Genomic DNA, 17246 nt, shown 5'->3' on the forward strand with positions numbered 1-17246 from the left:
GGGAGATTATTTCAAGGGGTTTTACCCCCTCTCAAGAGTGGTATTGAAGATCAGTCTTAAACCTACACCCAGCTGCTCCAATACTTACAGTTATCCCCAAATGGGATCTGACAAGCGTAAGAAAAGGCCCAGGGTACAAGGTTTAAGAGTTTTACGGACAGCACTAAATAATGGACACTGTCTAGCCATGAATCTGTCACCTAACACCTTCATCTCCAAGCCAAAAAAGTGGCTTTGGTGTTGAAGACATTGTGAGTCTGAAGAGAGCATGTTTGGCTACTGCAGCTGCCCCGAGGAATAGACCACCCCAACACCTAAGGATTAACATTATTGGATGAAAACCCGTGCAAAATCCCACACTAATCAGGTATCAGATACCTGGCTATTGTTGCATGCAGCCAAGACTGTGACAAACCCCCATTAAGGCTCCATAATGGATCGTCGCCACCTAAGAGGCGCAGTGGCGGTACCCCTTTGCCTCATTAATTGCTATTATTTGGAGTATCAGAGTTTCACAGTGTCCATCTTAAAGATCCACCAAAGCTTTTTGTGACTCATAAACAGCTAAAAGATGACGTACTCTGTACATGTCCATAAAAACTTTTCTTTGTCACATATGTAGTTTGGAGCGGAGATAAACAGAGTTACACCCTCTGCTAATTCAAAGGACCAATCCAAACAGTCAATGATTTGTCTTTAATGTCAACATGTACAGGGTTCATATTGTTCTAAAACTCCAGTTACATTTTAACCAAGTTACAATATGAGTCATAAATTCAGAATGATTTCCATTGAACAGAAATAAGGCATCACTGTATCACTGGTAAGATTTTCTCTTTGTTGAGTACATTGGTACATATAGCAGCATGGAAACTCCTTGGAACACATTAACTAGCCTATTCAGAAATAAATACAATCACAAACAATAGCACATACCTTTTGTTTGACAGCACACGTAAATAGTCATCAAAGCATATCTCCCATTAGTACAAATTATAGACATGCATTAAACATGCATAGTGTGAATCCTGTACTTGTGTCGATAGCCACTGTTATTGGGTTTTCAAGTTGGCTTGCCCCATAGTCATTTCAAGTTAAATGTACCACTAATATGTTAAACATTGTCCCTGACCCTATAAATTAATCCATAATTCCCTTGCTAAATACAAAAAAAACATTTCGAAGTTGCTTTCAGTGTTATTATAGAGACTCACTGTTTGATCATTTGATCAAGCATGTGGCACTTGGTTGTAACAATAGCCCATTCTGTTCAAGAGGTATTAAACATATGAAAATAAACCTATGAGTCAAGTGGCCACTTACTGGTTTTGACCTCGCTGGTTGACCTTGGAGGTAAGTTGTCCAATGAGCAACATTTTAAAGCTGTCTCTTTTGTACACCATTGAATGTGCTTCAAGCTGGCTTGTCATAAATGTATGTTATTGTCCCTCCAAACTTTTACTCTGAGAGAGTGCAGTTCAGTATGAAACTTAGGTTAAACTTCAGTGTGAACATGAACAACTAAGGAGGAACGAGTTACACTCAGAAAACTGGATTTAAAAACATTTCAACAAGCAATTTGGGAACATTCTGTCTCTGTTCTATTGGATTGTCAACTGGGTCATTCATTAAGATAAATAGCAGATAAAGCATGGAATTCTGAATCAATTAATAATGACCGATGACCTAATTTAGCACCCATTTGCATCTGCCTCTCTTGTCAAGTCTTGTTTAACTCATTTGTGTTTTCTTAAGCAAATGAGGAAAAGGACTTAACTTCGGATCTATATTTCCTTTCCTCAATAATAAGATCCCTATAAGTCTAGTTGCAATATAACTGAAAACCAAAAATAACTCAGACATCCTCTTTTGGAAGTCCGTCCTCAATTTGTAACCCTTGAAATCATGTATCCCTTCACAAAATTTGATTTGATTTAAGACAAATGAACAACCATTATCAATTCATATGTCCAGTACAATGTCACTGGCAATCAAGAAGAGAACCAACTGTTGTCACCTGAAAGAGCCCCATTGGGAAATCTGTCAATCTTCTTTTTCACAAACGCTTTTTGTTGGAATATATACAGAAATGATGGTGTCATCTCTTGTTTGCTTCTCCGATTCTGTTTCTGCTTGGCCAGGTAGAGGCTCACCTAAAGGCTTGCCCCCATTTCCTGACATGTATTGAAAAACTTTGTAGGCCATAACTCAATAAGACCCAATAATTAGAATGACGCCTTTGGTGGTCATTGAACCATTGAAATAAAAGGTATACAATGTAGGAACCAGTCTAATAGATGTGAGGAATGTTGATAATAAAACACACTGCCAGTCACCCATGGTAGAAATACATACACTGACAAACGAGTCAAACACGGTCAACTCCACACAATTCTGTATGGTCGGACTTCAATTGGTCTTTAATCAAAGAAATAATAGATTACGCTTCTTAACTTTTTAGTCAGATGTGGTGTGAGAAGTGATTATCTTCACAACAATGTCTCAGGCCTCGGATAACCTGCGGCACCCACAGCGATTGCCAAGGTGCCCTGTGCTTTTGCTTACATTTTCCCCATAGAAGTACCCCTTTACCAGAGGCAAATTGCTTCAGCCTTCCAAGAGTGAAGTTCAAGGCCTGATTTAATTTGGAATGCATACTTGGTTTTTTATTAGAATCGGCCAATTTGTCTTGTCATTAGCCTTTTTTCTCAACAACAACTTACACTTACTTAATTGAGTTATCTAAATGTTTAAAATTTTCGTTTCAAAACCCTGCAAGGGAAAGACGCAGAGGCCCTACAGGTGTAAAATAACACATATGTCCACATTTAATTCAGACTTGTTGATAGAATAAATCCTGGCCGCAAGGCAAGTACTGTCTGTGACACCAGCTGACCTGGTAACTCGGTATTTGTCCACTAAAATGAGAATATTGAATACAGACGGGTTAAAATTGATGTTTGCCTGTGGGTACTTTTGACACATATTGTCAGCTTGGTTCGTAAGGATTAAGAGAACACACACGAGTTCTGTCTTGTGCCTTACAGCACTCTCTGTGGTGCATGCAAAAGGATGTCGAAAGTCAAGCAAATAAAATCTGAACACATTAGAATCACAAGGCTAAGGTCATTTTCGTTTGTGAGGAAAAAGTAAAATACCATGTTGGATTTTTTTAGATATCATTTGGAACCTCCCTCCAAAATGACAAAAACATGAGAATAAAAGTGACAATTAATAATCATCATGGACACACGTATATGTACGACGTACATTGTAGCCTTGGTAACCTTGATGAGTCAAACAATTTTTTAAGCTTTGAAAAAGCATTTCGGAGAACTTGCACTTATTTAGACATTTGAATGCCAAGGCTAAGCTGCTAGGTTTATGTGAAAGTAGGCGTCTATCATTAAAATGCACTGTTGTATCATGTCGCAAGGAATATGAATTTGATGTCTGTGCCCACTGGGTACCCCCTCCTCATTTGAAATCTAGGTTTTTGGGGGATTGGAGATTCCAAGAGTAAAATGGACTGCTCCTTTGACCCTCACTTGTGTTGATAGCATTGCTCATTATTTGGGTTACCAACATTATGAATATAAACAAATAATTCATCAGTGCCCTGTGCTTTTGCTGTGGTTCCCTTTGCAAAGTTCCAATTCCCTTGACTAAAACAAAATTGTTGCACCCCTTCAAGAGTGAAGTTCAAGGCCTGATGTATGATTAGCAGAAATGAGGTCTGATGGTATTTTGTGTGTGGAATGTTTTTTTTCTTTCTCTTCATCGTTCCTTGCTCATCAATCTATTCATTTGTCATCGTAAATACAGTGATTAATGTTCATGGTCTACACATCAATACACATTCGTTGATTTACATTCATCGGTCTCGGTCGGTTAGTCTTTCATTATTTATAGCTCTTTTGCAGTCAGAATATTTACCTCAATGGAGAAAAGCGTGATCGATCGACAGAAAAATTGATTGATCGAGGAATTTAACACACTTGCTTGATTAATGGAAATCTAAATGGTCGATCAATGCTAAAGACAAATCAATCAATACTATTTTGGATTGCAGTTCCAAGTGACTTTACAAGAGTCCCAAGGATTTAGTGAGAAAACCATGAGTCAATTTGGAATGGCTCCAGTTGACTTACAGTCGTCACATCCATGAAATCAGCTGCACACAAAATGGACAAGCGTTATGACAAAACGCGTAGTGACAGTTGAGGGGGAAATATGACCTCATAATTTTGGATATCACTAATAGGAATGTACAGTTGTAGCCTGCTGAAATCTAAGGTTGTGTAACCTGTTAGCAAAAATGCTGTACCCTTATACTTTGGCACAAAGAGAATGACTCGTGGAAATTTATTAAAAAGTTTGTGAGATTTGTCATTTTGTTGTAGTAATGCCTTTTGCTAAGGGACACTTTGCCTTTGGAAGGCGTGAATGGGCTCTAAAGGGGTTTGGTATGAAATGAAAAAATGATTGGGAAAATGCTTTAAAAGTAGTACATAGTAATTCACACAGATATACCTCAAAATTGTGTGGTTTTACCCCTTACGTTGAGTCAAGCATTGGATTTTCTACAAAATGGGGGACCGTGTTAGTTAGCAAATAAAAAAAAAAAACACAGTTTCGAGGGACATTTTCGTGGATTATTCTACAGTTTAAATGCCTTTCTAACCAGATTAATTTCATAACGAATGCTCTTAAAAGGCAATGAGTCCTTTAAAGTTAAAGTTTTCAATTTAGGTCCCGAAATTGTTCACAACAGACCAACCCGTTTTTATGGAATGCTATCAACTTTTGTAACTTAGGTTACTCTATATAATATGTAATCATTTCATGTTTGTATTATTAGGGCTATGAGTATGAGCACACTACTTAATGCCAAATACATTTAACCAAATGATAATAGGCTGTGATGTCAATGACCAATAAATTAGCATCCTTGCAACAGTATTGCCTTGCAAGACTATCCTTCAGCTGTGCAGCATCTCTGGCTAAGGAAACATCTCTTGAATTGGACTAATGTCAATAATTATTATATAAGTTTCCATCATACAGACTGCATCTAGGCATGTAGCCAGGACTGTTTCTCGTATGATCGAAACAGACTTGAATATTAAAGAGACGCGTATGTGTGCGTCAGCAATTCACAACATTCTAGCATGTGTTTCAGCATATGGAGAAATTAAATTTCTCTTGTCTATATTGCCGACTAGACCGATATTATTTCCGACAGTCATCTTTCAGTTTGTTAAAGAATTCTATACACTGTGTGTAATTTAGCCTAATGAGTTTTCAGCAAGGCTTTCCAATTAACTGTGTGTGTAAATCTTCCTCGCTCTCTGTTAAAACATAATTTGTATTTATTAATTAATTCCACCTTGCTCAGTAAACTAATGGTGTCCTCTTTATTTTGTACTTCCTTGAGACCTATAGGAGAGGGTCTGTATGTGATCACCTTGGGATCAATTCTTATTGGTTATAAATCATAAATCTCTTTGTAATACCGGTGAATCTGATGCTTCCTGAACACACCCATAATTAACTGGGCTATAACAGCTACTCAACATGTGTCATATGTAACTAAGTAAAAACTCATTAGGAGATGTGATTGGCGTAATACACCATGAAGGATGTCTTGCTCATAATTGTTGTGGACATGGTCAGTGCAGCTATTCCTACTATTCAGATAATGTGTACATTCAATACAGGAACTTTGGTGTCTGACCACAATCTTGTATTTAAGCAGGATAAATTGTTGACAGAATGTTTAAATTTGATTAACTTGTAGACATTATTTTACTAGTGATGGTGCATTGTAATTTATTGTTCATCATGTACAGGAAAGGTGTCTGAAAAATAATCTTGTCATATAGTAGTAGTACAAGCAGGATAAATTGTTGACAGAATGTTTAAATTTGATTAATTTGTGGACAATATTTTACTAGTGATGTTACCATAACTTACTGTTGTTTACGATTATTATTATTATTACTATGGTGATGAAGCCAGGGACGTTGCAAGCCTGGTTATCCCAACTCTTCCACTGTGGTGTAAGTGTTTTTTAGTACACAAGACCTACAGCTTAATTTCCCATCCTTAAGACAAATCAATATGGTAAAGTATCAGACACGACTGAGACTCGAACCTACTCTCTGCTGATAAGAAATACCAATTGCTGTGTTAAGTTACTGTGGCTGCGAGGAAGTCTTCCGCGACCTCCTTTTCGGCCTGTTAGTTTTAAATCGCGGTCGCAGCAAGTTGACAGGGAGGTCAGTTTACCATCTGTCCCCATTGGATTTCATTTTGTCATTCTTCAGTAAAGTCTTGGGACTTTAACCAAAAAAAAAGTCCAATGGGAACACAGCTTTTAACAAACACAGTATGTATAATTAAACCTAAAACCCTAAGGACCATCAAATTTCCTCATTTGCAGCAAGCAACAGGATGCTGAAAGTGGCCAAGTTAGACATGTGTCATCTTGAGAAGTGAGCATTGTTAGTATTTACCATTGAAGTAATAAAAACAGCTTAGTTTTAAGTTTCACAAAGTTAAGTTGCTTTCTTATGTAAGTGGAAGTGATGAAAGAATCTGAGACCTTTGTAAAACTTGTTTTTCTGGTACAAGTGTACGTGAAATGTACAAGTCTAGAAATGAAGGTTTGGACCTGCACAAATCGCGAGCAGCGCTAAGTTTGCGTGAATCTCTCGCTGGCTGCCTACAGCTGCTAAGCGAGGCTAGAAATGGCAAATATAAACACATTGCATCAGCTGAATAAATGCCTGATAGTAATGGTATCAGTTACAATGATGTGCTTGTTGTCTTCTCTCACTACATGTTTATACATGTAAACGGGGTTTACAGATAAGCTAGGAGTATTCTATTTGAGTACAGATCAGAATCCGATCACTATTTACCCAATTCACCTGACGTCATCATCAGAATAATCTTGGATGCGCAACTTTGGTGGTCAATGTCAGCGTGTGTTATTCAGTAAAGTGCGCATTTTAGGCGACGCAGCGTTCACACGCAAACCTATTGACCACCAACATGGTGAGCGTGGCATCAGTCGCCGCTTGTGACACACATGCAAAGGGTCAATAGAGGCTATATGTAGATACGGTCATGATTTTGTGTACATCACAGTACTGGAATTAAAAACTGAACTTTTTGGTGTGATGGTATTTCAAAAAACGGCTCTCAGTATTGAACAATACCATCCCTTGACTCGATTTCACAAAGCAAGAAAACTCATCGTAAGACAAATTGTCAGTAATATTATAGTGATTTGTATTGTGACATCACACTTTACTGCGCAACTACGATTGATTTGCAGTTAAGATCAATCTTAGGTCTTTGTGAAATCAATCCCAGCTCAGTAATCTCGAAAACTGCCCATGCAATGTTTTGTCGCATATGTTTGTGTTATAGATATATAAAGAAACACTTACTACTATTTTGTTGATAAAATCCAAAGTCCTCTGAAACAACTTAATGTCTCTGGCTAAATCCACAAAATCCACACAACAAGTATTGAAAACGTTTGTCCTATTCATCCATCAAAGCACAGTAATGATATTCCATCCAGCTTTTTGGCAGACAGCTCTATCTATACCCACTGCATCTAGGCAGACACGAGGATGTAATGTGCAGTTTAAGACTGAATGTGTCGAGACTTTGTCATCCACAACCGGAGTTCTGAAACAGTTGTGGGGATCATCACTGTGTGACGAATTCTACCCATTTGGAGAGGCTGGCTAAATTGAAAATGACACAAACTAAGCACAAGCAAGTTTATTCATCACTCAGCTCTTTCCCCTTATCTGTCTTTTGATTTCCCTCGGTTAACTCAGAGATGGCGTGCTAAGCGCCACGATCAGGTCATGAACTGGTCATCGTCAGGCGCTCAGCTACAAACGGCCTTATCGCTAGTACGGAACAGGTTGGCTTTCAGAGTTAAACTATTAACGGAAACTGGAGACCCCGTCTTACTATACACAAGCTTAACTTATTCTGCCAATTTGAAGGCATCTACCAGTGAAAAACATGTACATAAATCTATTCTGTGAGTCATTTTGGTGGTCTTGGTGTTTGTGAGGATGTCTTGAATGTAACATCATCTCTTTTGTCTTGTCTAAACATTGATTGCCGTAGTTATAATGTCTCAAACACAATTTCCTCCTGTCCTTATACACATTAACTTAATTGTCCATCACTCAGCCCAATGAAACAAAACATTTCCCTGTGAACGGAGTCGAAGGAGATTGACAAATTTGGTTTAATGGATACCTTAAATTTCAGTCACATTTAATCACCTGGATTCTCCATCAATGACAATGCAATACACAACACCAGCAAGTCCAATTTTGTCTCATGCTTCGGCAATCGCCAGCTGTGGCAATAACTTTGCTAACAAGTCAGGTACTTGAAACTGAAACTATCTTCTTTAAAAAAAACATTTAAAAAATCGAGAACCAGTTAAACACTGCATGCTTTTACATTCAATCAAGACTAAGAGAATGAAATAAAAGATGAATCTTACCAATTAGTACCCTGTGTATTCTTGTTAAACTGCCTTAAAATCGGTTACTGCTCTATCAACAGAAACAAATCCCACAATGAAGATAGGGTGTGGTACCTGTCCTATAGTTATGACATCATTATGTCCTGCCAGGAACTCTGGATCTATACTTTAAGCTATTCATTATAAACATAAGTGAATTTCCTTTTGACTATTTGCTTAGGACCGAGTGTTTTTTTGGGGGGGGATAGCATTCAATCATTTATTCCTTCAATTGTTCTCGCTTGTCTTCAGGTCACAATTCATGGAAGACAGTTTATTAACATTTGTTTTGGTTTTTTTGAGGGAAGTTGCAACTTAGTGTTTTGACGCATGCATTTACAATGAGTTTACTGCGAGTCCAATAGGTTTTTTTTATCTACATTGATTCTGATAATCTAGTTTTAAAATATATTCATAAATACCTCAGACAGTTTCGCTTTTCCTATTGGTGGAGAGCGCGTCACGTGGGTGTGTATAAACCTTTGTTTATGACCAGTAAAAAGTGTTGAAACATGGGTGTGATCTGCGAGCTTGCACCTGTGCTTATAAGACAGTTTCTTCATTCCTATTGGTCAAGAGCAATGGCCGGGACAGTTGTGCCACATCACGTGATATGCGCGACGCGCACAGCATTCCCATATAAGGAGTTGTTTACCCTAGGGCGGCGGAGGGCCTTACCATTTCATAGCTGGAGGGGTGTTGTGTTGAAAGAAATCATTGAACAATTATAATTTTTGCATTTATTTTACTTTTTGACCAAAAGTGATGATGTCTTTTTACTGAAAAGGTATTTATGAATGGGAATCAAAGTGTGGTTCTAGATAATTTACCTCGACTTTGTCTTGGTAAAATTATCAAGATCCAGGCCTCGTTGGGTCTAAACCACTAGTTGAAAACCTCTTCACCACACATTGATTCCCTTATTTATTCTAAGAAATACAGGACATCACTATACAGTAAAGGTAGGCCTTGAACTTTGCTTTCGAAGGGGCACAGCAATTTTCCTGTGGTAGGGGCACTTTTATGAGGAAAATGATGAAACATTTGTGATGATACATTGTGATGAAACATTGCAAATGGCACAACAGCAAAAGCACAGGGCACCCCATGGTTGCCATGGGTTAATTTGAGGGCTGTAAAAGAGTCTAAAAAATCTATGAAAAGATTGATGCTACTCTATAAATACAAAAGAGTGAAAAAGCTCTCTTTCAAGAGCCATATGAGGGACCATGAAGGTAGAAAGGGACAACTATGTTTTTCCAGTGGTCTTCCATTTGTTTAGATTGAAGTTTGCATCTTTTTGAGTGATTTTTCACTCTGTCCTGGAGTGAAACCTCTGTAAAAGAGTGAAATAACCACCACTCTTTTTAAAGAGCCATTGAAAAGAGCGGTGTTTTTCACTCTTTTACATATAGAGAGTAGGTCTACAAAGTTGTATCTTGTGGTGGGTGCTTTATCTGATCCAAACCTGGCAAAAGAAGGAGTGGAGCAGGTACTTCCAAGACTAATCGAGTACATCTGTTTCTTATGTATGGGAAACGCAACATGAATATGGCTTTGCGATGGGGATGTAGGGTCATATGCTCAGGATCTCTCTCATCATTTGTGACTAGATAGCAAAGTCCCATCCGGAGCAGGAAATGCTACTAAAAAAAAAACTGAGCAGGTTATAGACAACATTCACGTAGAATTGACATCAATCACAGAATTGCAATGGGAAATGGCACCATGTGGAAGCTAGTGCCACAATTTACAGAGCACATGGCTTACGGAATAAACAACCATGTGATCAATCTGTTGGCCTGGCCCCCTGTATGAGGGGTTCTGTAGGAGTTAATGACCGTAAAGTTAGCTGTGCATTATACTGTTGGGTGGTGATGCATTTTCTCTCAAGCATCAGAACCATTTTCAAACTGCTCCTTTAAATGGTTTGGATACCTTTTTTGTAGGAAAAGGTTTTGGGCATGACATGAATCCCTACTCACTGTGATTGAAGACGTTTGAAAATCACAAAGCGACAATTTTAGGAGAAGCGTGTAATACAAGTACTGGTAAAAACGTTGTACATGTTTAAATAATTTTGTCTCCTGAGCGAAAGTTATTTTTTAATTTTGTTTTACTAATTTCTCAAAATTACAGAACATCAGCAAGTAACATTTTGAGGGAAGCCTTCTATAATCATTATCTTAAGACCTTGAAGTTTATTGTAAATCTGTGGACATTGTGTTTTGTGTCTTACAAAAAGTACCCCAAAACCCTTTAACTGGGCTTTGTAAGATTGGTGTAGTAACTGAATATACAGTACGGCATTGACCGTGTTGCTATCACGTATTGCACAAAACCATAAATGATGTGTAAAATGATCCGCCGGTAGGTAAACTTGACATTTGAAAGGTTAGATTATCTTCACATTGGTCCCCATCCATAACTTTGAGCCAAATTTCAAGGTTGAGGTAATGAGTACTGCAGAAACTAATGTCGAGGCCATTTATAGTATTTTTGTATGGACTAAAAATATGCACTTATAGCTTACTGCACGTAATTTTAACAAAAAAGTATCTTGAACCCTAAAGGATTTGGCAAGCAGCTCCACTTTGTAACGGCATGGAGGTAGAAATAGATGCACTCTCTGTTCTCCCAACCATTATAGAGAAAGCTCCAACCAAGCACTAACTTTGTAATCTGGACAAACTGTAAAACAATCTGCCCATTTGCATCTGGATTGAATCAGCCATCACAGATATCACATAATTGGGCCTTGTTCAACAGTTACTAATGACCAGGTTAATTGGCCGCACCTGTACAGGGAACCCATATGGCACCAGATGGGTCACCTCACCTCATCAGCCCATGGTCAGCCTACCTGGTGGGAACTTCAAAGTACCCCCTTTCAGTCAGGACCAGGGCCAGACGATTTTGACAACTGGGCCCTACAGCACAGGGTTTGCTACCAGGTTGTCAAAGTTGAACTGACCTCCACAGTATGTACAGTGGGAAGCAATTATAATATATTTAAAGTGTTAAAGTGGAAAATCGTTCTCTTGGAGGTTAAAGGTTTAACAAGAATACTAAAACATTTCCATGAACCTGTAAGTTGTTTTCATCATTCAGTCACATCCACAAAGTGTTTGGTTCACAGTGCAAATTACAGCAAAACCAATCCAGAGCTAATACTTTCTCTGAAATAAATTCATTAGTTTTTGTAGAGGCCTACACAAATCTCAAGGTGCGAGTGGAACAGTTTTTCACGTTGTTCTACTTTCCTTGGTAACTAGTGAATCAAGTGTGTCTGCTATTTTGTTTTGGACAATTAAAGGACAGAAGCCAAGCTAAAAAATAACAACAAACCATCCCAAATGAGCCGTTCAGATTTTCATTAGCAATTCCAAAATAAAGTTCGGAAGTTGATGCACTCTGTTTTGTTTTGATCTCTGCTTGGCTCAATTTTATTGCTTTAAAACAATTGTCTGCTTAGCAGAAATGAGAAAGATACCAGTCACAAATTGTAGATGTGACATGGTATTTTGGCTGGTAACCTTATTCTTGTCAGCACAATTTTGTTGTTCTTAGCTATTTTTGAGCCTAAGCAGCTCTATGAAAGCGGGCCCTGATTATTAGTAACCAACACATGTAAGGGTAAACTTTGGTCAAGGCACAGGAGTGACACTGACCTTTAAGTTTGAAATTGTTATTTATCAGTTGGCCTTACTTTCAAACTTTTTCAGACACATGTGAAATGAAGATATTTAAATTACTCAACCTATGTCTTGTGGTTGTTTACTATTCCAGGGTGTGTATACTACTGTTGTGTGTTACATCTGTTTAAATGCTGATTCGTATTAAAGCGAAAATATACCCAGAGTATGCTGGGCCAAACCTTGTAAAGCTTTAGGTGATAAGTGTGCCTGGTCAAATATTTGTAAAAAACTTTCCTTCCTTTTTGTGCTCCACAGTTGTTATGAATGGAGTACGTTTAACAGTAATAGACCTATATCATTTGAAACCTGATGACTAGTAGAAAGTGAGAATACCACTAACTCTGAATTTTAAAGTTTCTACATCGTTTTTGGTGTGTGCCAGCAAGTCTCATTAGGTTGTACCACGATTTGTTTTACAGGAACTTATGATGTAATTGGATCATTTATTGACCACTAGACACACAAACATCCTAGACTACTTCCCAAGGTTTTCCATGAATTTCGACATGCGTAAAATCCTATAAATATCCTGAATTGCAATGCGGTAGGATACTTCTTATTTTTAGGGAACTTTGTGGTTTTGTTTTAACTACAAAACATTATTGCTGTATAAAATAGCAGAGAAAGTCCCACAGTTTAAATTTGTGTAAGTTATGATTATTTGATAAAATCAAATGGAGCTTGATTAGTTCTCAACTTCATTGAGATCTGTATCCATTTATGGAAAACCAGAAACATGATGCACCTTTTAGTATATAGACAATAGTAGTTTTGAAGAAGAGAGTCTTACCAGTTGTGCATACACTGTGTGATGAGACATTATAAGAAGGAACGTGTGTATCCATCAACCTTGGACACCACAGGGAGAGTAATAGCCTGAGGCAGCCAAGGCTAGGGGGACATTTGGGACAGTCCAATGCACTGATTTTTAACTGAGGCTTCAGACATTGGTACAGATAATAAACAGTTATCTCTCCACCACAACTCCCATTGGACATTGGTGAACTTTTATTGACCCATTGTTATATATGTAAAATACTGTTGTGCTCTATTTGTTGACCATCCATACCCACTGGTCTTATGGGACCATTGTTAGAGGTGTCAATGATCAGTGCCTGATGCCAATGGACATCATCTCTGTTTAGTACAACAAATATCTCTGACCATGCTCTGACCAGCACCAGGGCATATTTTAATCACTGCACTAGATTCAGTGATAAAGATAGAATTGATTTGACGATGACGCAATACCCAGGGACTTTTCCCCAACCCTACAGGTTCAGTTTGTTTGAACTAAACAAACATAAAATGAGTCATTGAATAAAGCAAATTACCAGGTTCTCAGCTATCAAGGATCCATCTAATTTATCCTACATCACTGGGTTTTGGGTCTCTGTTCGTGTTACCATGAACTCCTCTATCCCGACTTTACAGTATGGTGGGGGCAAAGGGACAGCTGCTCACAACGTTTGGTTTACTAGTAATCTCGGCTTCCTCAGTAAACTTTAAGCCAATGAAATTCCATCAGACAAAATGGCTGCATGTTTAATGTATGGCAGGAAGAATGAGATTAGTGTGTGGTTACTTCTGCATCTGTGCCATGCCATGTTAAGATTTCTGGACCTGCTAATTATATAGGGGAAATTGCCCAAAGCTTGTTGCAGCAAATTAAGCATGTATGGTTTATGTGGTTCGTTGAAATAACCGTGTAAGGGGAAAAATGAATAGGCTGCACATGTTATAAGTCATTTATCACACGCCTTCCCCCCTGCCTCAAGTTACTTTGTCTGGACATCCTGACCTCTTTTTTGTGCGTTATAGGCCAAAATCTATACTACAAGAGGAATATGGACAAATATAGCGCGTCTGCGTCCCATATCCAACTTGTATATTCTTGGCTTGTGTGAAAACAAATTTATTTTCAATGCAACGTGCCACTAAGCTGTACGTTTTGCGCAAAACTTGGAGTTAGAACACACAATACGCGGGGTGTGATGTGGGATTTAAATCCTTGCTGCTACTGATCGACCAATCAGAATCAAGGATTCAAGCCTGCTTGAAGATAAATGATTTTATCCATTTTTGTGATCACATCAATAGTTTGCCGTCTTATTACATTTTGATGTACCACAGAACTACATATTGAGGCCAGGTCTATCTATGAGGAACAAATATGAATGAAAATGTATTTATGTTCAGATTTGCCGGAGTGAAACAAGGCCATAACAAAAAGTTGTTGTTTGTCAATTAGGAATGTCCTCACTTGTTTTAGAATGACTAATACATGGCCTTGAGCATGTATCAATAGATCAATATACTAGTAATGTACCATATAAATAATGTTCAAATCTTATGGTTTATTAAAGCACCTTTTTAAGAGAAGAGTAACATTTTGAAGTGTACAACTCAAAATGTGAATTAGTTAAACAATGGGAGACTTTTGAGAGGCTGGTGGCAGCAGACATAACGTTTATTTGTTATGGCTCAGACCTACATGCACATGCTCAGTGTTGCGCGTGTAGGTCTGAGCACGCGCACTACTGGCGAAAACAGTAAATAAAAAAGGACCGTCCAAAAGTCTCCCATTAAGAAGAGTGCATTTCTTACCTTGTACTCACAGTGCTGATAATGCAGCCGGCGAAAAAAAAGCAGACAATATTTATGTTCCAAGGATGAAAGTAATAAGACGTTGATCTCCTAAATATTGATACCGTCTTTATTCATCCTCTTGGGTGAGTGACTCTCTGGACAGTAATCCACCACTACCGATATTATCTCCCAAACAATCCTTGCTGACCAGTGGGATTGCACAGCTCGGGGTCATACCAAAGGTCATTTTGACCTTTTTGGAGGAAGTTGATAGTTAACTTGGGACAGTATTGGAAAGATGGTGTAACTGCAACACTTCACTATGTGTGTCTTAATCATTGAGTAGATATAGAGTGTGTAGCATGCGCTAAAAGAGTTCAGAGACTCTGTACTATTTTTAGAGCTTATTACATGTAGATCAAGTCTGTAACTGTGATGTGATTTTTTTATTAAAGGTCCTAGACAAATTATACTTGACAATTGTTTATATCTTATGCAAATATTGCAGCGGTTGTTAGAAATGGACTAAATAGGCCACCAGGCAAAGGTCTTATACTGCTTGTTCAGACACGTTGGGAAAAAGCCAAACTGACTGCAAGTAAAGGACTCATACACAATAACATACATGATGCAATTTGTGAGATAATGTTCCTAAATAGTCACAAGTGGGGGAAAACCATTCTATGTCAGCATTATAATTTGCCCTGATATATTGTCAATAGTATGGTTTGACAATAGTGCTTTGTAAATGCCACAAAGCATTGCACAATGCACTGCATACTTCTGTGATGTATTTTTTATTGTACAGGTTATGACAGATGGGTGCAGTCTATTCTTTATAGTAAAAAAAAAATTCAACGGCATGCAAAGGAACTCACCTTCAATACAGTGAATATTTGTGACAATCCAGGATTTATCGGTTGGTAGTTACATATTCTTTTGCTTTGTGATGCCAGTCAGATCTCTTTCAGACTTGTATTAAATTGACTAGTTGAACTGTGTGTCTCGATACTGATACTGCTGATAACTTGGCTTGATTCTTCTGTAAAAAGTCTGTATGCAATCCAGGCAGGGCAGGTTGTGGTACAACCCAAGTTTCCTCTTTTTAAAGATGACCAAGTATTCAGTAACTTCGCTGTGTGTGGTCAGCCTTGTTTCATCGAGTTCAGTCCAAACAAAACGACAATTTAGAGCGAATTGCCTTTGTCCTTATTTGTCACACTTTGGCCAATGGAAACAACAAAGAGGAACATTCTGCTAGGGCAAGGACTCCTTTGTGAACTTATGTGATCTGATGTAATTGCTGGTCACAGCAGATCTTGAAGGCATTGAGGGTTGCGGAGAAGATGCATTTTGAAGTCCAAGGATGTCCTAATCCTTCCTGTTGAAGCAATGAGAGCAATGGAACTGTATGTAGGATCTTACTGCCCCCCTGTTGTGGCTACACAAAGTTGAAGCATTGAAGTATCCCTTGAGTTGAACTATCCTGGCAACCCCCTTGGTCTGGCCTTGAGTGAGCTGAGACAATACTTATTCATCAGGCCTCCAGTTGATCCACCTCCTAGGACTGTCACTCACTCATCCTAACAGCTGATGAAGGCTCTTCTCATAAGCCTGGACTCAAACCTTCCACCCATTGTGCAGATGGGAGGGTCTGCGAAATTGAACTACAGGTACATAGTACCAGGCTATGATAAGGTGCAGGATGGTGACCAATGCAATTTCAGGTAGTTTAATTGATTGCGAGCTTTTGTTGGGTAAATGTGTCAGTTTATAATAAACTATTTCCCATGTTTTAGGCATAGATTAGTTGAGGCACCACACTCTTTGTTTGGCAAATACTGTCATCAGTGTGTCTACATCTACATTTAACTCACGAAATCAAAAATATTCCAATCATGGTGGGGGGAAGCTGCTTTACAATAACTTACCAAACGCATAAGTTAAAGTCTTTCTCCTGAATTATTTTCAAGGGAAGAGCAAAATGCCTTTTGGTTTTCATAAACTTTTTTACTTTTTAAACTCGCCAAAACAAAAGTATTCTAATCATGGTGGGGGAGGCTGTTTTTAAAAACTCGCCAAAACAAAAGTATTCCAATCATGGTGGGGGAGGCTGTTATAACTTACCAAGAGTTACAGTCTTCCTCCTGAGATACCCCTAGCTCATATCTCCAACCATGTAAAATGACTTATTATCACCAGGTAGTCAATGGCACCGCCAATAGCTGTAAGCTATATCCACTGCTGTCTGTCCATAATCTAAACCTTTTCATCAAATTGTAACAGCAGAGACATGTTGTACCTTGTTATCAAGTTCTAGGTTCAGTTAAGGATAAAAGCATCACACCAGTGGTGGCCAGAAGGCTGATCTCCTCTCAATGGTGAAC

General features: G+C 38.3%; 2 protein-coding genes across 9 annotated transcripts in view; one reads left to right on the forward strand and one right to left on the reverse strand.

Moving 5' to 3' along the window:
* Window positions 1-17246, forward strand: part of LOC139935711 (calcium uptake protein 3, mitochondrial-like) — a 201568-nt gene that overhangs the window by 31662 nt on the left and 152660 nt on the right. The window lies entirely within an intron of this gene.
* Window positions 1-17246, reverse strand: part of LOC139935713 (fibroblast growth factor 16-like) — a 69059-nt gene that overhangs the window by 28267 nt on the left and 23546 nt on the right. Inside the window, exon 1 of one of the 2 annotated variants that reach the window (XM_071930257.1) lies at window positions 15738-16562. The exons of the other annotated variant lie outside the window; for it this stretch is intronic. The gene's annotated coding sequence lies outside the window, so the exon portion shown is untranslated. Of the gene's footprint in view, window positions 1-15737; window positions 16563-17246 lie in introns of those variants that run through there. 2 annotated transcript variants of the gene reach the window in all.

Source organism: Asterias amurensis, chromosome 4, assembly GCF_032118995.1.
Source record: "Asterias amurensis chromosome 4, ASM3211899v1".
In the NCBI taxonomy this organism is placed as follows: Eukaryota; Metazoa; Echinodermata; class Asteroidea; order Forcipulatida; family Asteriidae; genus Asterias; species Asterias amurensis.